The sequence below is a fragment of the Manis javanica genome, chromosome 7 (assembly GCF_040802235.1).
Source record: "Manis javanica isolate MJ-LG chromosome 7, MJ_LKY, whole genome shotgun sequence".
Classification (NCBI taxonomy): Eukaryota; Metazoa; Chordata; class Mammalia; order Pholidota; family Manidae; genus Manis; species Manis javanica.
The window spans coordinates 114,478,518-114,503,928 of record NC_133162.1 but is presented as its reverse complement, the minus strand read 5'-3'; the positions used below and the strand labels follow the sequence as shown (position 1 = coordinate 114,503,928).

Genomic DNA, 25,411 nt, shown 5'->3' with positions numbered 1-25,411 from the left:
ACACAAAAAAGGTTAATTATGTGAGGTGATGGATATGCTAATTATCTTGATTTTGATAATCATTCCACAATGTACATATACATTAAATCATAACTTTGTACACTTTATATATATTTCACTTATTCCCCAATAAAATTGGAAAAATATAAGTAAATATATTGTTTAAAAAGGAAAAATGAAAGCATATGAAGAAAGGAAAGCAAAGAAATGCTAAATTTGGAGTAAAGTTTACTCTTCAGGAGAACAAGAGGAGACCAAGTGGTACCTCTCGCTTCCATAGAATCCTCACATGCATATTTGTACGACTTAGTCTCACTTACCCCCTCTGGCTGCAAATTATATAACTTTCTACCTCTTAGATATCCTAAGGTTTGCCATATAAAAAAGATAAACCCTAAGAGGAACAATAAAATTTCAGTGATTATAGCAACTATAAATATACTTGAAGAAGACAGATAAATGTTTTTTGCCATTCTGCTTGTCAGGTAGCATCTTGTAGTATCCACAGGGCTCTTATGTTTATACCCTCTCCCATTACTGGCTTATTTTAGACCAACTCACCTGGTTATAAGAACTGTCTGGGGAGTTCATTTAAAAAAAGAATCCCGATACCTTATTCCAGAGAGTCTGATCCAATGAATTTGGAACAGGACCCAGGAAACCTTTTTCTAATGCTCCAAATAACTTTCATGATTAAGTTTGGTAAGCATGGTTCTAGATTTTTATCCAACTCATCCTCTAAACTCAGTTTTACTTTTGATCACTGTGAACAGTATTTTCACTAGTCATACTTCGGGGGGAGAGAGTGGCATATACTCTCCAGTCTGCTCACTGAGAAATATCCTCCCTAAATGTTTCAGCACAAAAGGGAAACCCAACTAGGACTGACTTTAAGTTATAGCAAAGTAAAGTTAATTAATACCAGGCCCGTTTCTTGATGAAGGTTTTGATAGAGGTGTGTTTCAAGAACAGGAAGGTATGAGTTACTCCAGTGCAGACTGAAAAGGAAGTGGGCACAGTTAGTGGATACAGAACTGAGGGGGCTGGATGGCAAGAAACTGGTAAGTTACTTACAACCTAAATGAGTCCAAGCTTTGCTCCTTGGAAATAAATTAAATCCAATAGTTGATTGAAAATGGGCTTAATTTGCAAAAGGCTATGTGGATTTTGCTGATGTTAATTTTTTTAAATGCAAATGATAACATAATACTTCCACTGAAATTATGAATAGAGATAAAGCTGAGAATTTACTAGCACACAGAAAAATTTCTAAACTCCAGATTCAATCACAACCATTTGAATAAAATCCAACCTTGACTGTGCTTCTGCAAATGGTATCAAGAGGTATTTTGGGAGAAAATGTACTAAATATCCTAGAGGATGTCAATGCTACTGTGAATGGCATTAGTGACCATCAAAGGCAGTATTTATAACAGTAAATGGTCAAATTTTTACCACTATACAGATAATAAATGATTATATTAATGGATCTGACCATTTTATCTCTCCACATTCCTAACATAACCAGTGAATTTTGTCGGAAGTTTTGCCTTCTTAAGTGCATTTGTTAGCAGGATAAGCAGAAGGGGAGGTACGGGCAACACACCAAGATTCTTGCTAATAGAAGGAACCCTCAGGACAGGGTCTAGAATGAGCCCTTCACTCTTGGCATTCACTAACTTTAGGAACTACTTTATATCTAATCCAAGCCACTGCTGATTTTAACACACTTTCCAATTCTAGATATGCTAAAAGGTAAAAAAAAAATGTGCATCTTAGAATCTTGCAACTCTTAAAGAAAAACAAATAGGCAGCCTCCAGAGGTTTTAAAGGTATTTATCAAAGAAACTCAAAGGTGAGTAGATAAAGGTCTGAAAATGGTCAATCCCCAGGTCAGTCCCCAAGGCACTGATACCTGCAAGGGTGACATGAGTGGCTTAAAGTTACTTTGTCACAGCAGGAGAACGTTTGTCCTCCTAGATAAGGCTATGATAGGCAATGGACAAGGACATGTCTCAGAGCAGATCTGAGCAGCCAGACTGGGGGACCATGGAATCTTCTCTACCACCAGATGGAAGAGCTCCTGCTACTCTAGTCCAACAGAATTAGGTATATGCAAGCACTGTTGACCACTCTAAGTTGTTTCTCCTTCACTTTCTACATGTAGGCTTAGTGAATTTATCCCCTCATTCCTCTTCCATTACCCCTGCAGGTGGTTATTGAAAATACCACTTAGCATTCAGTGAGTGGGCCATAAAATTTCCCCATTTGCATCAGATTCAAGGCAAACACACATTCCCTAAAGATCCTACACTTGGACCTGGGAGAGTAAAGAGTGAGATTTGGGTTTGTACCTCTCTTGGAAGAGATGATTGTGCTTATAGTATACAGGAGGGTTGCATTATTTGAGGCAAGGGCATTACAAACTTATTCAAGTATGAAGAAGAGCCCATGTAGAGAAAAAAATGGGTCACAGGTGGTGACCATTACAGATATCTGAGGAAAAATCTAGACTTCAACATGGACATCATCTATACCACATCATTTTGATATCAATCCTCTAGGATTGCTAGCTGTAAGATCACCTATGCTGGAAAGCATATTTGCTATTATGTGGAAACAGCTTGCCTAAAATGAATTCATCATAGAGGAAAGTAAATCCTGAAGAGGGAACAGAGAAAGTAGAAAGTGTGTGTGTGTGTGTGTGTGTGTGTGTGTGTGTGTGTGTGTGTGTGTGTATGTGTACAAAGGAGTAGGGCAAGAAGGAAGAAGAGATAAGAAGAGTGGACAGATCAGAATTCCTAGAAGCATGAGAAAAAAATAAAAGTTTAATTTGGTTTTCTTTCACTGTCAATTGAAAGAGGCTGCAATACAGAAGGAGTTGGCTTTTGATCCAAATTTCACAACTGCTTTGCAAAGGTGACATCAAAGGAAACACTTATTGATTGTCATTAAATCAGTGAGAAGAGAAAGGAGGTTTTGTATCTTACCTCCACAGAAAAACTAAATCTAAATTCACCACAATACAAAATCAGGTAATATCCTGTCATTGAGGTCAGCACCAAACAGCCAAAATACCTAACACTTTTTGAGTTCTTATTATGTTCCAATCATTTATACACCATTAAGGACATACTTACATTAACTCCTCCCATCCCCTCAACAACCAAACGAAGTAGTTTTACTCCACTGTACAGATGAGAAAACTGAGGCCTAGAGAAGATAAACAATTTGCTGAAGATCACACATCCATCTGGTATTGGAACCCCAGGATTTTTTCCCTTAATCATCCATTCCCTTAACTGCTATGCTCAACTGGGGGCAAGTATACCAAAAAGAGCACTTTACAAATACCAGAGGAATTCTTGTATTTAACTTTATCTCCCGTCCAAGTCCAGAGTAAGACAAAAAAGTGTTTTCCTTCTGCCAACAATACCACTAACATTGCTACACTGATATTATTCAGCAAATAACTTTCCCTTAGTAATCATGGTGAGAGCTCTCTACCTAAACATTAGAGACTGTTTTCCAACCAGCACAAACTCAGCTAGAAATAGACCCCAAAATCCAAAAGTAGTGGGAGAGGTGGAATTTATTATTACTAATTGCACTTCAAGATTTATTTCAAGACCTGACCGACCATATTTCAGTGTTGGACGCTAGAGCAGAAGCTAATGTGCCTGGCTGTTCCTCAGCGTTGGTGTTCAAACTTATCCCACCTCAGCCCTCGTGACAGTACACCGCTTCAGAGAGCTGAGCGTTCAAAGGAATGCGACTTCTGCAAACAGCGTTCTTAATGCCAAACGATAAACCATCACAGTTGTGGGGAAACTTGTTCATCTACCAGGAAAATATTCACCAGTTGGTCATTCACTTTCCTTTGGCTATTTGGACATGTTTTTTTAGTGTGTATTAAAATACCCGTGAGATCTCCAATCTTAATTATGAAGCTTGAGAAAAAATATCCAGTGAAAGTTATTTTCAGGTACAATATTAGAACCTCCTTTTAAACTCCTTTACTTCAAGATGTATGTCATTGTAAGGGCAAAGAAATCAAATGATAAAAACACCATATACTACAGGTAAGAAATGACAAGTAAACCAGACGCAGGCCAGTTTCTTGCTACAAGTTCCAGTGGAGACAACGATTAATGTGGCTGAAAGAAGATGTAGTGTGGAGAGAAAAATCTCCCAGGATAATCAAGGGATATATTTCCAAGTCCATTTCGCCCCACAGAACTGTTTTGTTTTCTCACATCAATGAGCTAGAATAAAACGTGGATCCCATGATTAAGCTGGCAGAAGTCATGCTCCCTACCTGGATGCTCGCAAATTGTAAATCACAACTTTACAAGGATTTAACTTTTCCCTTTCCAAAATAATCAAATGTTGTGGTGAGGGGGCCACTAATCATGACAAAAAATATACTGCAAATTCTTTCTTTTGGTGCCAAGTCCAATAAGTTCTCTGAGTGAAATTAAATGCACAATCTTATTCCAAACCACAGCTTCCCTTGGGGATATTCAAATCTCAAGTGGGGGCTGAAAGGCCATTTGTATCAAAGCCCAGGGTTACACCCATTTTTTCAAGATTTTTTTCCCTCTTTTTTAACTACTGCCTATAGTATAAACGGCTCAGGCCCCTATGCTTTCCAGCCTTTACAGTCAAATCGGTGCTTCATACTTTCCATACTCTGCCTCAAAAAAGAGTGAGCCAGTCCCTGACTTCTCTTAGTTTCTCACAGTTTTTGTTTATTTTAAGAGATTCTCTGCTGAACTCTAGGGGAGGGGAAAGAAAAGGAGAGGGGGAAGGGGGGGGAATCTGTTATGTTGTAAGCAATTACTGGCTCCATCTCTTAGATCTGCAATATCACAGGAATTAGAGATGGAAAAGACCCATTAAGTCACCCTATGTACCCTGTGCCAACACAGCGCTATTCCCTACTGCAGATTATCTCTTCTGAGAGGTTTTAATATGTTTAAAGGGTCGCCAATGATAACACAGTCTCATTTTATTTCTTGGCTGCTTTATTCTGTCCAGTCTACAGCATGCCATTTCTAAGGATGGCTCTAGGGTGACTTCTCTAAGGACATTTTGACTTCCCATGAGGAATTAAAACAACATTTGTGCTCTCCAACAGCTATGTTCCGCAAGTTCAGAATGGAAGCATCTAGAAAAACAAATTTTAAAGAACCACCATTTAGTCCCAGGGACGGAAATGTTACATATAAAACAATTTTACATAGACCTAGTTTATATAGCTAGCACAGTATACCATAATATAATTGTGTGAGTGTGCATATATGTTCACATAGAGTGCAAATATTCATCATTACCCCAGAGTGTTCTGTTTTCTAAACATTGTGCCAAATGCTGCATAATTCACAAAAATGTGATCCAAAATATTTAAGGTTATGTTTCTCACAATTTTCTTCTTATCTCTCTTAAGTCACACATTTTAAATGTCAACTTGCCTAGAGAAACATTTAATTTCAAGGATACTCCTCCATCAAGAAATTCTTTAATCTTCCCTAGTTTAGTTTTTCTTCTATGTTCTTATCCTAAGATAATATAGTGTTTCAGTTTACTTTTTAACATGCCAAGCCTAGGTATCCCTACATATTAGACTACAAGTCTCATACCTCAGGAAATAAATACAATCTTAGGGAAACCTAGCATAAAGAATGAACACATTGTGTGTTCTTGACTGGCTACCATCTTAATCCATTGTCCTTAAAGGCTACCTGGAAGAAATAAAATCAATATTATTATTTGAAAGCATATCATCTTGAATTATAATCAACATTGATTGAATATGTGTTTTTATTAGGCCATATTCCAAGTTGTGCAGTATTTTCTGGGCATAACATAGAATACATTTTCATTTTTAATACATTTAACAAGTTGGCCCATCTTTGATAATTGTGGTGGAGATAAATAATTTCTCACTGCTTTACTGAAGGCAGAAGAGTTTAGTAATCAAAAGTCTGAAATATGGACACTTTATAAATGTTGTGATTATAGGTCACTTCTAGGTGAATTTGGTCAAGTTATTCATAATACTTTATTGGCTGTAAGGGGTCATGGATTCTAACACTGAGGATTATTTTATGTACTGTGAAGAAAATAAAAGCAATGCTAATTAAATGATGACATGATATGCATTTATCACTTAACATTTTTAACACAGTAGCATTAAATATGTCAGCAGAATACTGATGTTTCTTATCTTTAAGAATGCTATACCATTGTCTCTAAATTTTTTCCAAATCACTTGGAACTATTCTGCAAGTTTTGATTTTATGTTTCTTGATCTGATCACAAGGAGTGAACAGCAAGTTTTGAGACAACAATCAGGAAAGTGTTTTGAAAAGCAATTATGGGAGGGGTAAAACAAGTGAAGGGAACTAAGAGGTACTTGCCGTTATGAAATAAGTCATGGGGCTGTGATACACAACAGCAGGGAATATAGTCAATAATATTACAACAAGTTTGTATGGTGACAGATGGTAATGACTTATCGAGGGGATCATTTCATAATGTATAAAAATATTGCATCACAATGCACACCTAAATCTAATAGGATATTGTATGTCAATTATACTTCAGTAAAAAAATAAGCAGCAGTTATACTCAACATATGTAGTTCTAACAACCCACATATAACTCAATTGAAGTAAATTATATTATCTTTGACCAAGTGCCTTCATAAGTAGGCAATGAGAACTATGCTATGACTGGATTATAAGATGCAATCAATTATAAGACACATCTTGAGATCAAAGTTGTATCTGTAAAAGAGAGAGAAAAAAAAAGTATGCCCTCAATTCCATTGAGTTTTCTATTTTGTCCTAGGAAGTCCCAGTCATAAGCCTATAATATAAGCATATTTCACATGAGTTATGGGTAGAAAAGACATGGGCAATTTTTGGAATCATAAAAACAAGTCTTTCAGATCCCAGGTTTGCTACTAACCAGGTGGGTGGCCTCAGGCAAATTTAATCTTTCTGGCCTCATTGTGTAAAATAATTTCATGATACAACTGAACTATGAGATGTAAATGAGATAAAGTATATAAGGTACTTTCTGTGATGCTTGGTACATAGTAAGCACTAAAGACATTTTAGTTATTTCCCTGAATGTACTAAGGATCAGTGGAGTTCATTTGTAACAAACATGGTTATTTCAAAGAGAAGGCGGCAGCAAGGGAGATGGTAGAAACAATAAAATAAAAGGAGCAGAGATTAAAGACTAACAGTTTTGCAAAGGACTTTATTAAAAGGCAAAGTCTGTTCATGAAAATTAGGATTGACAGTTTATATACTATGCCACAAGAAAAAGAGCTTAATTTACCTCCAAAACAAATGTATATGAAAGAGAGATTCATTTTATTCTGTGTAACTTAGAAAGTAGAATTAAATTAGAAAACACTCAAGGAAGAGAGTTTGGGCTTCAAAATCTATCAGGTTCTTTTCCACTTTTGTTGGGGTAGCTTTTGAGCTTGTTCTTCCCTTCCCTCTTCCCAAGAGAAGGGCTTTTGTCATGACTAGTTCCTAGGATTCCCTTCCCACAAAGAGGTAGTCCCTCACCACTGTGGCTAACATAAGTCCCCCATTAAGCCTCGAACAGAGCCCTATTGATTTACTTTATAGCTCTAATAAGATTCAGTTATTGTATTGCTCATTTATTAGTATGGCCAGCAACTTAAAAAATGGCATGGTGTTAGGGTTAAGAGCATGGGCTCCAGACCATCACACCCTGCTCTGCCAACCTTTAGCTGCTTTTCTTTGGCAAGATACTTGCACTTCCTTCCTTACCTGCAAATGGGAAAAGAACAGGTCCACTTCACAGACTTGTTGTGAGGAGTAAATGAGTTAATACGTGTGAAGTACATGGTAACTAACATGTAGTGTGCTCCCCCAAAAAATTAGGTGCCAATGTTTCAGTATTAGCTCCCTTTGTTTCAAAGCCTAGTTTCATGCCTGGCTCATAATTGGCAGTCAGAAAATGGGTAATACATAAATGAAAAAAATGGATATTCTGAGGAATGTGTCTAAGGGGACAGTTCCAGCAATGAGAGACATTGCTCTTTGAATTCATAAGTCCCTGTCAGTCAACAGAATTGCTGATTTAACTCTCAGAAAGGTTTCAGAAGTCATTCTATAATCATGTGGGAGATGTACTAGTTAATCACTAAAGTCCCAGCCAACTGGGATATTCTAACTGATCTAAGGTAGTGCTCTCACCACTTCCCCTCTTTGGTGTCCGAGTTTTCTCAAAGGTAAAGTAAAGGTTTTTGACCAGATAATCTCTAGGGTCCCTCCTGTTCTAACATTCTTTGATTCTATATGTAAGCCAGTTGAACCTGTTATTATTATATCTTTCCTCCAAAAACTCCCATAGGAGAAAAGGTTTTCATTCGACAACTCAGGTAAACTGATGCAAATAGCAATTGGAACAGAGTCATTTTACCCCAGGAACAAGGAGCCCTGACAAACTGGGGACCGTGTCTGTAGTTACTGCCACTTGGCGACAGGAACATAAACAGCCCGTTTTCCATGCCTCTTCTTTCCACCACTATATTCTCCTTCACTTCCCACCATCCACAGTGACATAGCCTTGCCTTATGCAGCTCCAAGGAGAGGAATTCCACCCACACAGAACTGCAGAAATCAGAGCCAGAAAACCCCTATTAGGTCATGCAAGCCACACCCCTTCCAGCAGAGCAGGAACATCCTATCCAACTGACATTTCAGCTCCTCTTCTGGCTCCAAAATGTGGCTGTGCTTCAGTGGTTCCTGTATATGGTTTGAATAACAGTTTATAAGCATTCTGGGATCCTTTGAAAATAAAGGTTCCATATAAAGTTATATTGCCATTTTGTTTATTATAAAGTGTTTTTGGCCTTTTTAAAAAAATCTTTCTGGGAATAGTCACGTGCAGATTTTTCAAAGAAGAAATTGTACTAGTCAAGCCTTTGACCCAATTTTTATCAAACTTGATAGTCATTTAGAACCTGGTTGATTAATTCCCTGGCTTCCCTGCTATAGATGTACAATAGAAAAGTTAGTTTTGTAAACAATTAAAATATTGCTTAAAGTTTTATATGTTAATTACTGTTAATATATTTTCTTATATGTTCCTCAAGTATATATTTATTTATTGTTAATGTAAATGCTGTTTATTTTTAATTGTATAACAATGCTTTATTGCCTTTGAATATAAACCTTTCTAACTGTTAATTTGCTGAATGTTCAACATTTAAAAGTCTGTTTGCTTGTTTCATTGTGCTGAGTGTACAAATCCAACTTAACATTACTCCAGGTGGCCAAAAAGCCAAATGATTAACACAAATGTCAAACACCACTGGGGAGCCAACCCAAATCCTTGGCTACCATCCAGCTACTGCTCCAGCTCAAGGACAATGGCATTACTTCTCTGTGATGAAGGGAACATGAGGGTGGGAAACAAAGTCCTAAATGACATAGTAAGTAGCACTTTGCATGCTACTTAGGGTTTTCTTCTCTTGGAGAACTTAAGGCAAATAGCCAGGATAATATTTCTTTTTACTACATACACAAACAAAATTAACAATATCACACCCACTTTGCAGAGATGACAGCATGATTGTGGAGAAACAGGGCCAGTGGTCATTGTTACCCAAATCAAGTAACAGAGTCAGAGGGGTGCTAAAATCTATCTTCTAAGCCCGAACCCATAATCATATCCAAGAGACTACAGTTTCTTAAAAATCACCAGTAATGGGAACTACAAAGCACTTCACAAAATGTAAAATGCCTTTAAAAGGTATACTAATCATAATAAGCTTCTGAACTGGGAGAGTTTTTCTCCATCTGAAACTATACTAAAAAGAAGAATCATAAAAAGGAGCAATGCTAAATTTGAGATATTTTTAAGAAATTGCTATACCTTCAGATAATATTATAATGGGGTATAAACTTATCAGTAAAGTTTCATAAGCTAAGGATTATTTCCTGATTTTACAAAGGCTGTTTTTCACATTAGAACACTCCAGGTAAATGCTGTCTACTCTGACATATGACTGATAATGCAAAGGAACCCAACTGTGGACTAGAGTTAGGAATAAACTCAACTTTTAAAACTTTCCAATGGAACAGAGTCCAGAGAGGATTAGAGACAGATATGCCCTACTTAGAAATTTCTATTTTCATGTTTTTAGCAAATAGAAGAAGTCTTCAAAATAACAAATGAAAAGGGGGCTCAAGGGATAAGAAGCTATTGAAGAGAACATTGGGAACACAATTTTGGATCATTTAGAGGAACACAGACTGGGTATAAACTAACAGAAAGTACTAAGGGGCCAAGTGAACAACTAAAAGAAAACAATAGGTTCAGCAGTTTTAAAGCCATAATAGTAAATTAATGAACCATTATGGAAAGGTCAACATTTCCCTGAGAGGAAGCATTTCTCATAGAAATGCAGTCATTAAAGGTATTATAAAAGCACCAGAATTCATGCCGTATTCACCAAAATAAGAATTCTTTATCTATTTTCCTTTTAATGCATCTGGCCATTTAAGCAGAGACACCACCTCCAGTGGGAAGCTTCACCTAGAGTTTTTGCATTTTTGGGACCATCTAGAGGCTGCTAGAGATAGCCAACAAGTCTTATTTCAAGTTCACGTTGAGCAATGAAGATCACAAGAAGGCTGCTTGGGTCACTACACTGAAAATCCAGAGGCCTCACAGCGGCTCGGTGAGAGACTCTGTAATCAATTACTACTGCCTGTCATGGTCCTGAGATGGGGGACTCCAAGCCGCTTGATTTTCTGATCCAGTCCAACACTCTTAAATTACAGTTGAAGAATCTGACATACAGGGAGCTTACACTTAGGACTAAAGAGCTGGAATAATTGATGTTAGGGTAGACAGATACTTGGTTATTTTTCTTTGGAGAATTCAGGGATCCACCCTTTTGTTCTGCCAGTGCATTTCAAATGCTGATGATTTGGAATTCTACAAGCGAAATAACTAATACTCAGTTACACGTCTATAATAATATAGTCTTAGTTCACTCAACAAAAAAATAATCTTAATGCTTAAATGCATTCTCATGTCTCATCAAGCTTCTAATATATATCTTTCTGGGGAAAACAACATTTCTCACTAAAAACTTAATTTCTATCTCTAATAAATTTAATCCAATGGGTGTACTGTTTCTCCTAGACCCCATTCTTAGGCTTCTTTCTCTCTGTTGAAAGAGTTTATAAATCTAACTGACTTAATTCCATTCAGTGTGATACTAAAAAACTAGTCATGAAATGTAGCAGAACCATTAATGTACCAACTTCCTCTAAAATGCACACCAAAGTCCCTTGAATAATTTCAAGTACTAGCCATATTCCCTTGAAGCTTACAGCAAGAAGTATGGGCTATCCATTGGCCCAGCGTTAACCTTCCACAACCACACCCAATATAGAATTACTTTTCATAATTTCAAATGAAATGTTCCAGGTCACCAAATAGTTATTGCAGTTGTCATGACTGGATATCTAACATCTATACCAAAATGAAAACACCCAGTACCAACTGGTGTTGTTCTTCACCTAAATTTTCCTATGTCACTTGGGTTTTTTCAGCTTGTGCATTGGTATACTCATTCTAAAACTAACTTGAGGGCAATCACAAAGACAAGAAAGTAAATGTCTCTACAGAAAAGCTCCTGGTGAGAGGAAACACAGAGAAACCATCAGATGGGTTTGATGGATGTGCTTCACATGTGCTTGGATTCTTCCACCATATTTTTTAGGACTGTCTATATTGGTATTCATTGGGAAATTAATGGCTTTAACACAGACTACCCTTTAAAAAAATAGCAGGGGATAGGGTAGTTACAGGGAACATTTTATGACTTTTACTGCTTTTTCTCTCCAGCTGCACATTGAAGAGATAGTTTGGCTCAGGCTTACCTCTCATGGCAGCATGGGACCATGGGGACCCATGGAAGGTTGTAATGAGGGGCTTCATTAACCAGTTCCATTATTTCAGAAGGCCTAAGGGAATTACATACTTACCAATAATAAGGCTGCTAAAGCTGGAATGTCAAATTACTTTGCTTTGGGGCAAAATCTTATCAATTTCATATGAAAACTCTTACTACCTCATGCTGATAAGAGTCTCAGATTGGCAACTATGTAGATATTTGATTAATAAAGTGTAAAATAAAAACAAATGAATTGTTTTGTTTGGACATTAAAGTATTTCAAAACCGAGTCCCAGACATAGAAGATAATCAGAGAAGACTAATTAACATCAGTGTCTTAATGCCAATCAGTATCTTCAATAATGATGGTCGTGACAACACTAAGTAAGTGGCTAAAACTTACATGGCATTTACTAAGTACCAGGCACTGTTCTAAGCATTATACATACACCGATTCACTCAATCATTACAACCACCATATTAGGTAGGTACAAGCCTAAAGTAGGGTTATAAAATAAGAAGTGGGAAAAGTAAGACAGAGGGTAATCAAATGACATGCCCTCAGTCATACAGATAATTAAGCCACAGCAAGAATTTGAACCCAGGCAGTATAGCCTTAGAATCCATACTCTCAAATCTTCCTTTCAGGAAACTCTCTGGATAGGGTCTCGTTTTTAATTATAATGAAGATAATGTAGCATAATGGCTTTCTCATCTGTAAAATTAGGAATACTGATAGTTTCCTCAAGAGATGTTGATAAGATTTAATAAGTTAATTTTTGTAAAATTCTAGGCCAATACTTCACACAAGGCAAATTCTGTTAGGTGTTGGTCAATATTAATCATAACACTTTTCAAACTTCAAAGATTTTTTTCTCTCCTTAAATGCAAATCAACCTTCTCACCTATGTTCATTCAATATGAGTAACAAATTAACTTTAAAAATGATTTTGCTTTTGTCTACCGATATGCAAGGGAATTCAAATGGCTGCCTAAAAACAAACCCTTTTTAACTCCTCATACTGGTGAATGTCAGTGCGAATACACCCTTGAAGCAGGGAGGGAAAGGGGAGGAGGATGGGAGACTGTGCAGAATAGAGGTGCATTGTAACCAGGGACCTAAGTGCTGCCTTGGACGCTTGCTGAGTTTTTCTTCTTTTCTACCTCCTTGTAAACATTCCTGTGAGATGGGTAATTTGCCCCTAACTCTATGCTCACTGAAACAAACTTTTAAACTATAACATCTACCACATGATGTACGCATTCCTTGGACTAGCATATCATTGCATAATATTGCTCAGTTTTAATAAAACTCCAACCTTTGAAGCTCTGCTGTGGGGGAGAGTTATTTCACAGCAGCTTTGAAGTATACTCCCTTAAATAAAGTGAGAGAAAAAGCCATTGTTTATTTCACTACTATTTAAGAGTTAATGAGAGATTTGCACCTGTACAGCTGTTGTGGACTGAAACGAGCTCATGGAGTGAATGTGTTTTCTGCTTGAGACAGTTGTAAATGTCTTGAGTAAAAACACTGAGGACTGCTAATGGATAGGTTTATTTTAAAGCATGCCATCTGCTATCAATCACAGAGAAGTATAGGAAGCAAGTTTGGCTGGGCTCCCTCCTTGTGAGCCTGATAAAGACAGGGCTCCAGGACTCAGGAACATTGAGTCCTCAAGAGAATAAAACATCAAACCTACTCAGCAGCTCCACTAACAATAATAAAAATGCCTCTGCCTAAAGGTGACATTCTGAATTTACGATTATTTGTGTCTATAAAGTGTATTCTTTGGCTCCTGACTCATTCTGACTGTCTCACTCTGAGAACAATACATTAAGCCTGCCTGGAGTAAATGGAAATCCTATCCTTTTATAAAACCAGCAGCCAGTACCTGAGACGATCTAATGCCCTGTATGAGCTCGCAGGAAGATTTTAGGTTCTGTTCTGTTCCTTCTTCATGAATGTTAGGACAAAATTACAAATGAAATCTATGTTAATGCAGTAAATATATATAAATAATGTAGGCAACTTTATGTTTCCTGAAAGACAAAATAAAATGAAAGAAAAGAAGAGAGTGAATTGCAACTAGTTCTATCATTCTTCCATTGTGTGTCTATTACAATGCTGTTGGAAAATTACATTAGAGATATGTTATGGTAAAATTTAGAGCCAGTTGTTCAAAATTGTTATGTTCTTTGTGTCGTCTGGACCAAGCGTGTTTTCAAGAGGACAGACGTTATTTCCTCGGAAATCTTCCAGCTGTGGAATCATAACCAATATTGCTTTCAAAAATGGATCCCAAAGTATTCCTTGAAAAATGTTGAGCCTGGCTTATTAAAAGTGCTGCCTGTTGAAATCCTCAGTGAATGAAATGAGTTGTGGTGAAACTGGAACCTTCCACAGCTTATAACGTTAGATTCTGCCTCAAATCTGCAGCTTAACTTAATTCTACTGCTAGCCCAGAGAACAGAGTTGTGAGTATTTAGGGAAAATCCACCTGGCCAGCAAACTCATGAGTCTAATTAAAGTCAATAGAGAAATTAAAAGAGGAAAACACTGGGTCAGTAGTGGTAAGGAGAAATGTGTAAGGAAATAGATACTCAGGGCAGGAACCTACATTTTTGGATGATGTATTTTTTTTAAAATAATTCTTCCTAAAGATGGAAGAAGAATTGGGATTATTTGACTTACTGTATATTATGGGTGATACATTACAGTTCAATAAGTTATTTTCATGCTGAAGAAAATGAATGTTCCAGATTAAATACTGAAGAAGTAGAAATCCTGATAGAATCAATGAATACATTGGCAGATCTGCTGTTAACACAGTTTTTGTAATAGGAGGAGTATTAGCAAATTAACAGTATATTATTAAAAACACTAGTAAAAATATTAGTAATATATGTAATATTAGTAAAAGGTATTATTCTTGCCTTCCTTGGAGAAAAATATCTAACTGAATTGAATTGAATTCTATAGGAATATTATAAAGCCAATCTTAAAAGCTAAATTTTTAGAGGTAAAAAAAACGCTGGAAGAGTTCAGAAAAGAGGCAGAAAAGCAGAGTGCAGTAGTCAGGAAAAACTGGTTAGGAGACTTTACATCATTTCCTTAAAGACAGAAAGAAGATACAAAATGAATGAAGAAAGCCTGTAATTCATACTTAGAAGGATACAAAAGATATTTATCTATTGAAATTTCAGTGTGCTTTCTGAAGCATCATGCGATTAATTGCTGAGTCAAATTACAAAACATACCTGGGGCATAAGGAAGCATCAACAATGCTCTAGTCTTTGTTAGGGCTCAAAAAATTAAATTTCCATAGCCATCAAGTAGTAAATGGAGTAGAATTTGAGTGAGGCAGTCTAGGTCAGAGTTAGAGTACAGCCAGCGAAGGGCTCCTGCCTCCTCCAAGCAGGCAGCCTCTGCCCAGTACACTGCAAGTACTGACTGCAGAGGAAGAGAACCCAGTTGTCACATCCTCCAGTTTATCAAAGGAAGTTGGAAACCTGGCTTTTAATGAATACTGCCCAGTTTTTTAAAAGACTTTATGGTCAAGCCCAACACCTTATTAGTGTGGGACAGGTCCACCAGTACCCTGCTCTGGGCTTTTCAATAGTCCACATCATAGGGAAACCTCAATTTTTAATACTAGAAATCCTGAAAATAAGTCTATAAATGTTACGAAAAGCTCCTAAATTACATTTGAAGTCCTTCTACTTGGTGGAATCACTTAGTTTTTCATGAGGCCAATTCTGTGAATTATCTTAGAAGAGTCAGTCTGTTTCTGAAAGTGCTGAATACTTAATTATTATTAGGTATGTTTCTTATACCAGATTTCAGATCCCTGACAAGTCACTCAGTGGAGCACTAATGAAAACAGCACTTGTGGGGACTCTACTGCCAGAATTAGACGTTAGTGGCCATATCCAGAAGAGAAATACCTGAAAAATTAGCACAGTAATTTGTTTCTTCAAACCTGAGTCATTTAATCTCTTAAAAAAGCAGTGGTCTATGAACACGGTAAAAGAATTAAATTGCATTTATAAAGTGGTTTCTAAAAGATTTTAATGTTTTCAATAAAAAGGATGGGCCATTAAAATAGAGTTAATACATATTATTCAGAACTCATTACCTTAAATATTCCCTACTTAGAAATCCCAAATACTCACTGAATTGTAAGAAGACTATAATACCAGGTAGATATTCTGTGATATTTCCACAGTTAATATTTGTAACATAAGATCTACAGATTCAGAAAAATAAAAGTTTAAACCAAAATTCATCTACCCTTGTACTTCAGGAAATATTATTTTATTATCCTATACAAAGAAAGAGGCATATGAATTATTTAAACAATGTTGCCAATTCTGACTATACATAACTCTATATCATCAGAAAAGTGTTTCTGAAAACATCATGCATTTATTAATTTGGTCAACACATATTTATTGAATTCTTACAAGGCTTTATATTTGGGGCAGAAAAATACCTTACTAAAAGAACTTTGTGTTACTAGATTGGAAATAATGTATTCTGGTTTATTTTCCCTGTAGTTTTGATTTTGAGGCAATCTCAAATTCAAAATCATCCACGTTAAAAGTCAAATGCATAAACAGCAACAGGTTCAAAGTTAAAAGCTCTCGCTGCATATCAACGCTTATCAGACATTGTCTACACAACATTTTAGACTTCTGTTAATATTGTGACAGCCTTTTTCAATTTAGAATGTCAAACCACTGGCAATATCAAGAAACAGGTGATCATTTGAGAGGTAAATACCAACCAAATAATCCGAACTCTAATCAACATCAATGGCCTACGTGTAAACAAAGGAAGAACCACATTAATAAAATGCAGTACGTTGCATATTGGAACGAGTTTAGTGTTAGGACTTGTTCTGGCTCTATCACCAAGTGACTGTAACCTTGACTGATAAGAGATAATCACCTCTTTGTGTTTATTTCTTTCCTGGGAAAGTTGAGAGAGGAACAAGTTGGTCCCTTAGTCCTCTGCCCTATCTAGAATTTCTTTTCTTATTTAACCTATTTATTTTCTGTGGTGGTTAGATGTATGGAAAAAAAGGATGTTTTCTTAAATATACTTTGATATAGATATGCTCATAATTTATAATATTTACAAACTGAGTAAATATTTTTCTTTTTTATATTTAATAGATATGCATTTTCCTTCTTACAAAAAGAAGTTTCACCTAAATCTAATATCTGTCTATCCATCCATCCATCCATTCATCCATCCGTCCTACCTAGAACGTCAAGATACAAAGAAAATCACCTTTACAATTTCGGTATATTTCGTATTCATCATTCACTCTGTGTAATTACACATACATATTTATACAAGTTGTCATTGAGCCATGTTAGTTTCTTACTCTTCACTCTATGTTATGTCAAAACCTTTAGCCTGTTTCTTGGGGTATTCTTTAAAAACACAATTACAAAATATTTTATTAGATGGATGTATCATAGTTGACTAAACGATGGACTTTTAAGTTATTTTTACTTTGTATTTTGCAATGAAAATCCTTACTAATAGTGTACACTTATGAGCATTTCCTTAAGATCAATTCCTAAGTACAGATATTTGAGTTTTAAAGCTTTTGACTTGTAGTACTACAATGTCATCCAGAAAGTTGTGTCAATTCACTCTGCTACCAGTAGAGAAGATTGTTAATTTTTGGTTAACACAGTGGTGTTTACTGCATCACCATGATAGGTGGCTCATAGAAGATTTATGCTGCTTTGTAGACAGCACAAGGGGAGGAATTCCACCTTAATCTCTAATTTTCCTAATCACAGTGTGTGAGTGTTCTTAAAAGCTTAAAACTGGGCACTGTGCCCACCTCTTATACACACACACACAGAACATGCATGCACACATGGCCCCCGTGGTCATACATGTAAGATGAACTTTCTGATGACAGCAAACAGACTTCCACTGACATACACAATCAGAAAAAGGGAATTTTTGGAGACCACTTGGTTGTAAGCCAGCTGTCAAGAAGCCATGGAGAGTGAGAGTGAGTCCTCAGGGGATCCTGCCTGGTTGAGAAAATAGTTTCTAAGATGATAGAAGTGTTATATGGTGGAGATGGAAGAGATCTGTCCCTTTATCTACTAGAGAAAGATAACTGTGGCCAGGAAATGAAGTATTTTCAAAACCCAACAACAACTAAAAGAAAAATTTGCTAATTTTGCCAAGCTAGCACAAGGAACTCGGCCACTAGTCAAGAGGCTCCATGTCCAACTCAGAGCTGGGTCATTTTAACAAAAATTTCCCTCCTCAGCCACCTAAGTGTCTGTTGAATTAGGCAAGAAGCCAAGATGAGGCAGAAATAGTCACTCACATGAAATGTCCGTTTCCACTTGGATCTCTGTGGCCCTTTCCTATGTCATGGTGAAAAAATGCTTCCTCTGTTCGAATGTTTTCAGGATGCCTTGGTTTGGGGAGGAAGTCAGATCTCCTGTTCAGAAGGCGTCCATAGGAGGGGAAGCCACAGCTTTGCACACCCAGAACCAGGCTATCCATGCCTTTAAAAATAAAAGAAAGAAAAAGAAAATAAAAATTATTCCTCACCCACTCCTACCCATGATTTTGATGTTGAAAGAAACCTGTTGTGGTTTAAATGACTCGGTCAGTTCTTTTGGGATTTTCCAAAGCTTCCTATAAAAAGAAATCTGTGGGAAATGAATGATTGCATAATCACTAACATATGCCAACTTCTCTAAACCTGTTATCTTTTTGGTGTTTTGAATTGCATTGTCCCAACTAGTGAATTTCTATTTTCTAATAGTTTAAAGTGGTGATGCAGTTTGTATAGTCCCTCTTTCTCTTTTTTTAACCTTTGAAGGGTACCTAAAGAAAAAGCAAATGCCACAAAAGGTAAGGCGACATTTATGCAGCAAAATTAGCAGGACAGGAGGATGAAAGATGAGAAAATAAGGCAATTATTCAGATAAATGGTGGATGGAGGGAAAACTTGATTTTCTCTATTACCTGTATACCTTGAACAATATTATTTTTAGCCTGAATTAGAGTAAATGCATCTGTTTTTCTTCTTTGGTAGTGGAGGCTTAACAAACTAGTAAAATTATTCATCTTTTTTTGTCCATAGTAAACAGAGAATTTGTTCATCTTTGCTTTAAAAAATATTATAATGCTTGTGTCCAGAAAAACATCTTCTAAATTAAAGAAAAAGTGGAGATGAAGCTTACAGGCTAAGGCATCACATGGAAACAGGCCGGTGAAGGGAATAAAATGGATGCAGTTCACTTTCTGTGAGGATAAAGACCCCAAATGCCTGATCCCCAATTTATTGAATGAGTATATATAAAGAATTAGAGGCTGTTCTTCCTGGCGGCTGCATATGGAGAGTCCACAGGTTCACACATACTGGCAGTAGTAAAGATCCTATAAGAAAAGGGAAGCTAAAAGCAAACCCATTCTTTTTTTCAAAGTCCTTTGACTATTACTGTCCTTTGTGAACATTTGAAGAGGTACTGATGGTTGACCAGAAGGGGCTTGTGTTAGTACCATAGCAGACATTCAGTTAGAATGGGGACCCGTGGTTCTTGTTCCCTCCTATACATGGGAATCACCTGAGGAACTTTAAAACTACCTATGCCTGAGGTCTATTCCACACCAAGTGAGTACATTTAAAAAATGTATCCACAATCCACTTGCATGCTTTTATGGCATCTAGGGCTTCTCTGTCTTAACCCATACCCTACTCAATTAACCATTTTTCAAATGTACTATCTTTACAAGTAAATTAGACTATGAAATATTTTACATCTACTATATTCACAATACCTAAAATGCTATCTGAATTATACAAAGTGTTCAATGCATATTTCAAATAATAGTAATTGAATGATTTCATACTAATAAATAAATGATCATAGGGTAACTTTTTAACAGTTAATTATTATTTTATAAGTGATGTATACATTATGAAAGGAAAGTTTTAGCATAGGACATTATTGTTCAGAATAACTTTACAAAAATGCTGAATCTTGACCTGAGCATTAAAGGTAGTAGGAAATACAACTTCTGCAGAACTGAATGAGCAGACATTGAAGTGATTAGTGCTAAGCATTTTGCAGGATAAAAGAACTAAAATTCCACTGTCCTCTGTACTCATGCCAGAGTATCTGAATCTGTGAGAAAATTCACCAATTTTAAAGGGATTCTAGAAAATATTGAAAACTAAGTATGTATGAAAACATAATTTGTGATCAAATAAAACAACAGAACAGCGAGGAGCTAGTAAATACTTACAGGTAATAAGTAACATTTCAATTACTTCACTTCATTTTATGGGAATGTTTCTAGTTTGGGAGATTAGGGAAAAGCAAAAGAATGACATCTTTATCAACATCAAAAATTATACATCATATCTTCATTGATAAGATGGAGATCATGGGCTAAGTCATAGTACAGTTAAGGGGAGTTATATCTTGAAGGTTTCACTTTATTGCAGAATAATAATACTGTGTGGTCAAAATTGCCCTTGAAATTGTTTTTAATGTGCCTCAGTAAGAACAACCCAGCCAGTTCACCCTCCAGCTATGGAACTAATCATTTTTTCTATGATAGAGCATTATATGAAGTAGTTGGTTCATGTTTACAAAGCATATTGTATATCCCCCCAAAATCTTTAAAAAGTAGAATCACACTCACTCTGACAAAATGATCAAACTAAGAACTTCATAAAAACTAGGAATCTGATAAGAGCCGAAACCACAAGGCAAACTTCAATTCAGCAGAATGAAGAAGAAAGAGCCTCCATTATGTTCTGTGCTCGCTTTCTCTCTCCCTCTCAATTCTCTGCTCCTATTTGTTTCATGTAGAGAATAAAATACAATTAACATAAGCTAAATTCATCTCTGATGAAATGCAACTACAGTCATTTGATCATTATCAAGCTAAGAAGCATATTTAATATGGAATGACATAGGCTTCTGCTCTTTTATTTCTGCTCAAAATTTTTGTGAATGGCTTGGATTACGCCATGTAGACTAAGTGTATTTTTTTTTTTTTGCTGATAATTTAAAGCTTGGAGGACAGCTAATATTTTGGAATACAGAATCATTATACAAACAGACCCCAACAGTCTGAAATTGCAAAGGGATATATCATTTAACAATGAAAAATAAAACCTTGTGGATTTCTGTTCCAACTATTAGTAAATTTAGTGTAAAAAAATGCCTAAATTTGTATGAAAAAGACCACCTGTTGAATGTGAGCCAGAAATCAAGAGCTACAGTGGTGAGAATTCTGTTAGAGTATTAATAATCTATAAACTAATCCAAGACAACTACATAGTAGAAAAGCATTTTAAGATTTTATTTTTAATGATACATTTAGAAATTAGTGATGAGGTGGTAATAAAAGGCAGAGATTACAAAACAAATATCAATTCCCGTGTTCCAATTTCAAATACACGTAGATCTCCTAAAGTCTCCAAATACTTTTAACAAAATACATTTTATTGGTGATTGCCTCAGTGGCATCGAGGTAAATGAGTGAGTCTAAGAGCAACTTGGAGGTCCTTAAAAGGAGTTTAAGAGCAGAAATTTTTATAGTTCTTTCATATGATTTAGATGAAACAAAACAAGGAACATTTTATTGTGAAGAAATGATATGGTTCATCTGCAACAATCATAGATTCACCTTATAATGGTAGAACTGGAAAGGACTGTAGCAACATCTGGTCTGAATTCCCTTTCAATGAAATACTCCTCTGATAGTGTATGGATTCCCAAGAAAGAAAAGAAATCGTTCAAGTTTACTGATACAAGTATCAGTAAGGTGTTGGAATCTCTTTTAAAACATGCTTTCTAAGTACTCTTTTAATCTTCTAAGTATTACTTAACTGGTCACCTAACTGCTATTTAAATGTAAATTTGACAGGCAGACTCAACTGTTGGAAACTTCTAGTGATTCAAATTGACATTTTCAGCCTCAACTTCTCAAACTCCAGACTTTAAGTGACAACTAATCATCCCCACTTACATATGCAAAACTGAATTCTAATTTTTACTCTTTCCTACTTGTTCCTCTTCCATGGTTTTCTTCTCAATTTATATTGCTATCCATTCTGCCCTCTTAGTTTTAAATGGAGTGTTTAGTCCATACAAAGTAACTGTTAATATTTGGGTTTATATCTGACATTATATTATTTGCTTTCTATTTGATCCACTTGTTTAACATTTTTTTTTCTTGATTTTTCCTTTGTTAAGCAAACATTTGTAATTATTCTATATTCTCGTATATTAGTTTGGTAGCTATACATTTTCTAGCTTTCCCTTTAGTGGATACCATATAAATTATAACATGCACCCTTAGTTTATTACTGTCTACTACAGATTGCCTTGTCTTCATATATGGTGATTCCATTTTAACAGCTACACGGGGCCCAAACCTTGGATTCTTTCCTTCTCCCACAGATACAATATATCAGGAAAACCCTTGATTCAACTTCAAAATATATTCAAAATTCAACTACTTCTAACCACCTCCACAACTTGCCCTCTCATGTAAACTAAAACTTAGCCTATTCAAACAGCCTCCTCACCAGTCTTTCTTCCCTCTTGCCCCCCAGAATCCATGTTCTACTTCTTGTCAGAGGGATCCTTTAAAACATAAGCTAGACGATACCAGTACTATGATCAAAACACTATGAAGGCTGGCCATCTCGTTTAAAATAAACTCCTGAATCCTTACATTATTCTTCAAGGTCCAGCATAACCTGACCCCAATCTCCTCTGAAGCCTCACCTCCGATGACTTTGTCACTCAATCCTCTCCAGCTTCACTGGTCCCCTTGTTTATTCTTCATATACATACCACACAGCACCTGTCTCAGAGCTTTGAATGTCTACCACCCTGGCCTGGAATCATCTTCCTACAGTTACCCACTTGGTACAGTGAGTGTTATCTTTCACTTCACTCAGGCCTCTGTTCAAATGTCACCTCTTCAAAAAGAGATTCCTGAAACACCTTTTCTAACTCAAGATTCATTCCTATTTTTCCTCTTCTCTACTTTGTTTTTATTAATAAAAAAATTTGATGCTTTAACCATTTGTCTCTTTGTCATCTTTTTAATTCCCTTTTAAATGCAAACATCATGAAGATAGTTTACTTGGTTCCCTCTTCACTATCTAAGAAAGGCTTAAATAGATCTCGACAGAATGCAAAGGATATGTATGGAATGAAAGAATGAATTAATAAATGATTTCTAATCACTAGAAAGTCACCTCCCTCACACATATTCTCATTACCTTGTTCACATTCTCTTTTACAGTTTTTCAAAAGAACTCCACAGAGGCAGACCTCAGAGATATTGCAGATTTGGTTGTACACTGTCACAGTAAAGCAAATATAGGAAAAGTTAGCCAAATGAATTATTTTGTTCCCCATTTCATGTGAAAGTTGTATTTACACTATACTCTAGCATATTGTGCAATACAATTGTGTGTAAAAAGCATACCTTAATGAAAAGATACTTGATAGCTAAAATATGCTGACCATTACATGCACTTTCAGCAAATCCTACTATTTTTGCTGGTGGAAGGTCTTGATTCTATGTGGATGGCTGCTGCTTGAATAGGGTGGTGGTTGCTGAAAGTTGGGGTGGCTGTGACAATTTCTTAAAATAAGAAAAAACGAAATTTGCTGTTATCAATTGACTCTTCCTTCCATGAACAATTTCTCTGTAGCATGTGATGTCGTTTGATAGCATTATACCCGCAGGAGAATTTCCTTCAAAATTGGAGTCAATCCTCTCAAACCCTGCCACTACTGTATCAACTAAGTTTATGTAATATTCCACATCTTTTGCCATCATTTCTACAATTGTCACAGCATCTCAAGAAAACATGTTCTTTGCTCATCCATAAGAAGCAACCCATTATCCATTAAAAGTATCATGAGATTGCAACAGTGTAGTCATATCTCTAGATGCACTTCTAATTCTAGTTGTCTTGCAAATTTCACCCCATCTACATTACTTCTAAAGCCTTGAACAAATCAGTTATCCATGAGTATTGGAATCAACTTCTTCCAAACTCCCCTGAATGTAAATACTTTGACTTCTTCCTATGAATCATGTTTATTCTTAGAATGTGGCTTTTAGAATGATGAATCCTTTACAGATTTTCAATTTCCTTTGCCCGTATCCATCAGAGTAATTACTATCAATGGCATCTATAGCCTTATAAAAAAAATTTTTTTTAAAGAATAAGACTTAAGGGTCAAAATTACTCCTTAATTCATGGGCTGCAGAATTGATGCTGTGTGAACAAGCATGAAAACAACACTCATGTTATAGTGCATCTCCATTGGAACTCTTGAGTGACCAAGTGGTAAATAAGCAATAATATTTTGAAAGGAATCACTTTTTCTGAGCAGTGGGTCTCAGAAAGGGCTTCAAATATTCAGTAGGCCATGTTGTAAACACATATGCTGTCATCCAGGCCTTGTTGCTTTATTTATAAAGCATAGGCAGAGAAGATCTAACATGCATCTCAATGGCCCTAGGAATTTCAGAATGGTAAATGAACATTGGCTTCAGCTTAAAGTCACTAGCTGCATTCATCTGTAACAAGAGTCAGCCTATCCTTTAAACTCTGAATCCAGGTTTTGACTTCTCCTCTCTAGCTACAAAAGCCCTAAATGGCATTTTCTTCCAACAGAAGGCTGTTTCAGCTACATTGGAAATCGGTTGTTTAGTGTGGCCACCTCCACTGATTAATTTAGCCAGATCTTGCTAGATTACTTGCTGTTTCACCTTGTACTTTAATGTTATGGAAATGGCTTTGTTCCTTAACTTTCATGAACCAACTTCTGCTGGCTTCCAACTTTTCTTCTGCAGCATCCTCACTTCTCTCAGATTTCAAAGAATTGAAAAGAGTTAAGGCCTTGCTCTGGATTAGGTTTTGGATTAAGGGAATGTTGTGGCTGGTTTGATCTTCTATCCAGACCACTCAAATTTTCTCCGTATCAGCAATAAAGCTGCTTGGCTTTCTTATCATTTGTGTGTTCACTGGAGTAGCATTTTTAATTTTCTCCAAGAATTTTTCCCCTGCATTCTCAACTTGGCTGCTTGATGCAAGAAACTTTGTTTTCAGACTGTCTTGGCTCTTGACATGCCTTCCACACTAAGTGTAATCATTTCAGATTTTCATTTAAAGTGAGAGACTAGGGACTCTTCCTTTCACTTGAACATTTAGAGACCGTTGTACAGTTACTAGTTGTCCTAATTTCAATATTGTGTGTCTCAGGGAATAGGAAGGTCCAAAGAATGGGTGACAGATGGGGAAAGAGTCAGTGAAATGATCAGAACACACACATCTTTTTATGGGCACAGTTTATGACATCCCAAAATAATTAAAACAGTAACATTAAAAAATAACTTATCAC

The 25,411-nt window shown here is 36.2% G+C and overlaps 1 long non-coding RNA gene across 3 annotated transcripts in view; it reads right to left on the bottom strand.

Annotated features, from left to right (window-relative positions):
- Window positions 1-4,912: 4,912 nt before the first annotated feature.
- Window positions 4,913-25,411, bottom strand: part of LOC118972837 (uncharacterized) — a 71,339-nt gene continuing 50,840 nt past the window's right edge. The window contains exons 1-4 of one of the 3 annotated variants that reach the window (XR_012133560.1): window positions 23,481-23,706; window positions 23,272-23,352; window positions 18,334-18,517; window positions 4,913-5,170 (exon numbers count right to left, since the gene is read on the bottom strand). This is a non-coding gene — a long non-coding RNA (uncharacterized lncRNA). Of the gene's footprint in view, window positions 5,171-18,333; window positions 18,518-23,271; window positions 23,353-23,480; window positions 23,707-25,411 lie in introns of those variants that run through there. The other 2 variants (XR_005061945.2, XR_012133559.1) reach the window with 2 other exon arrangements.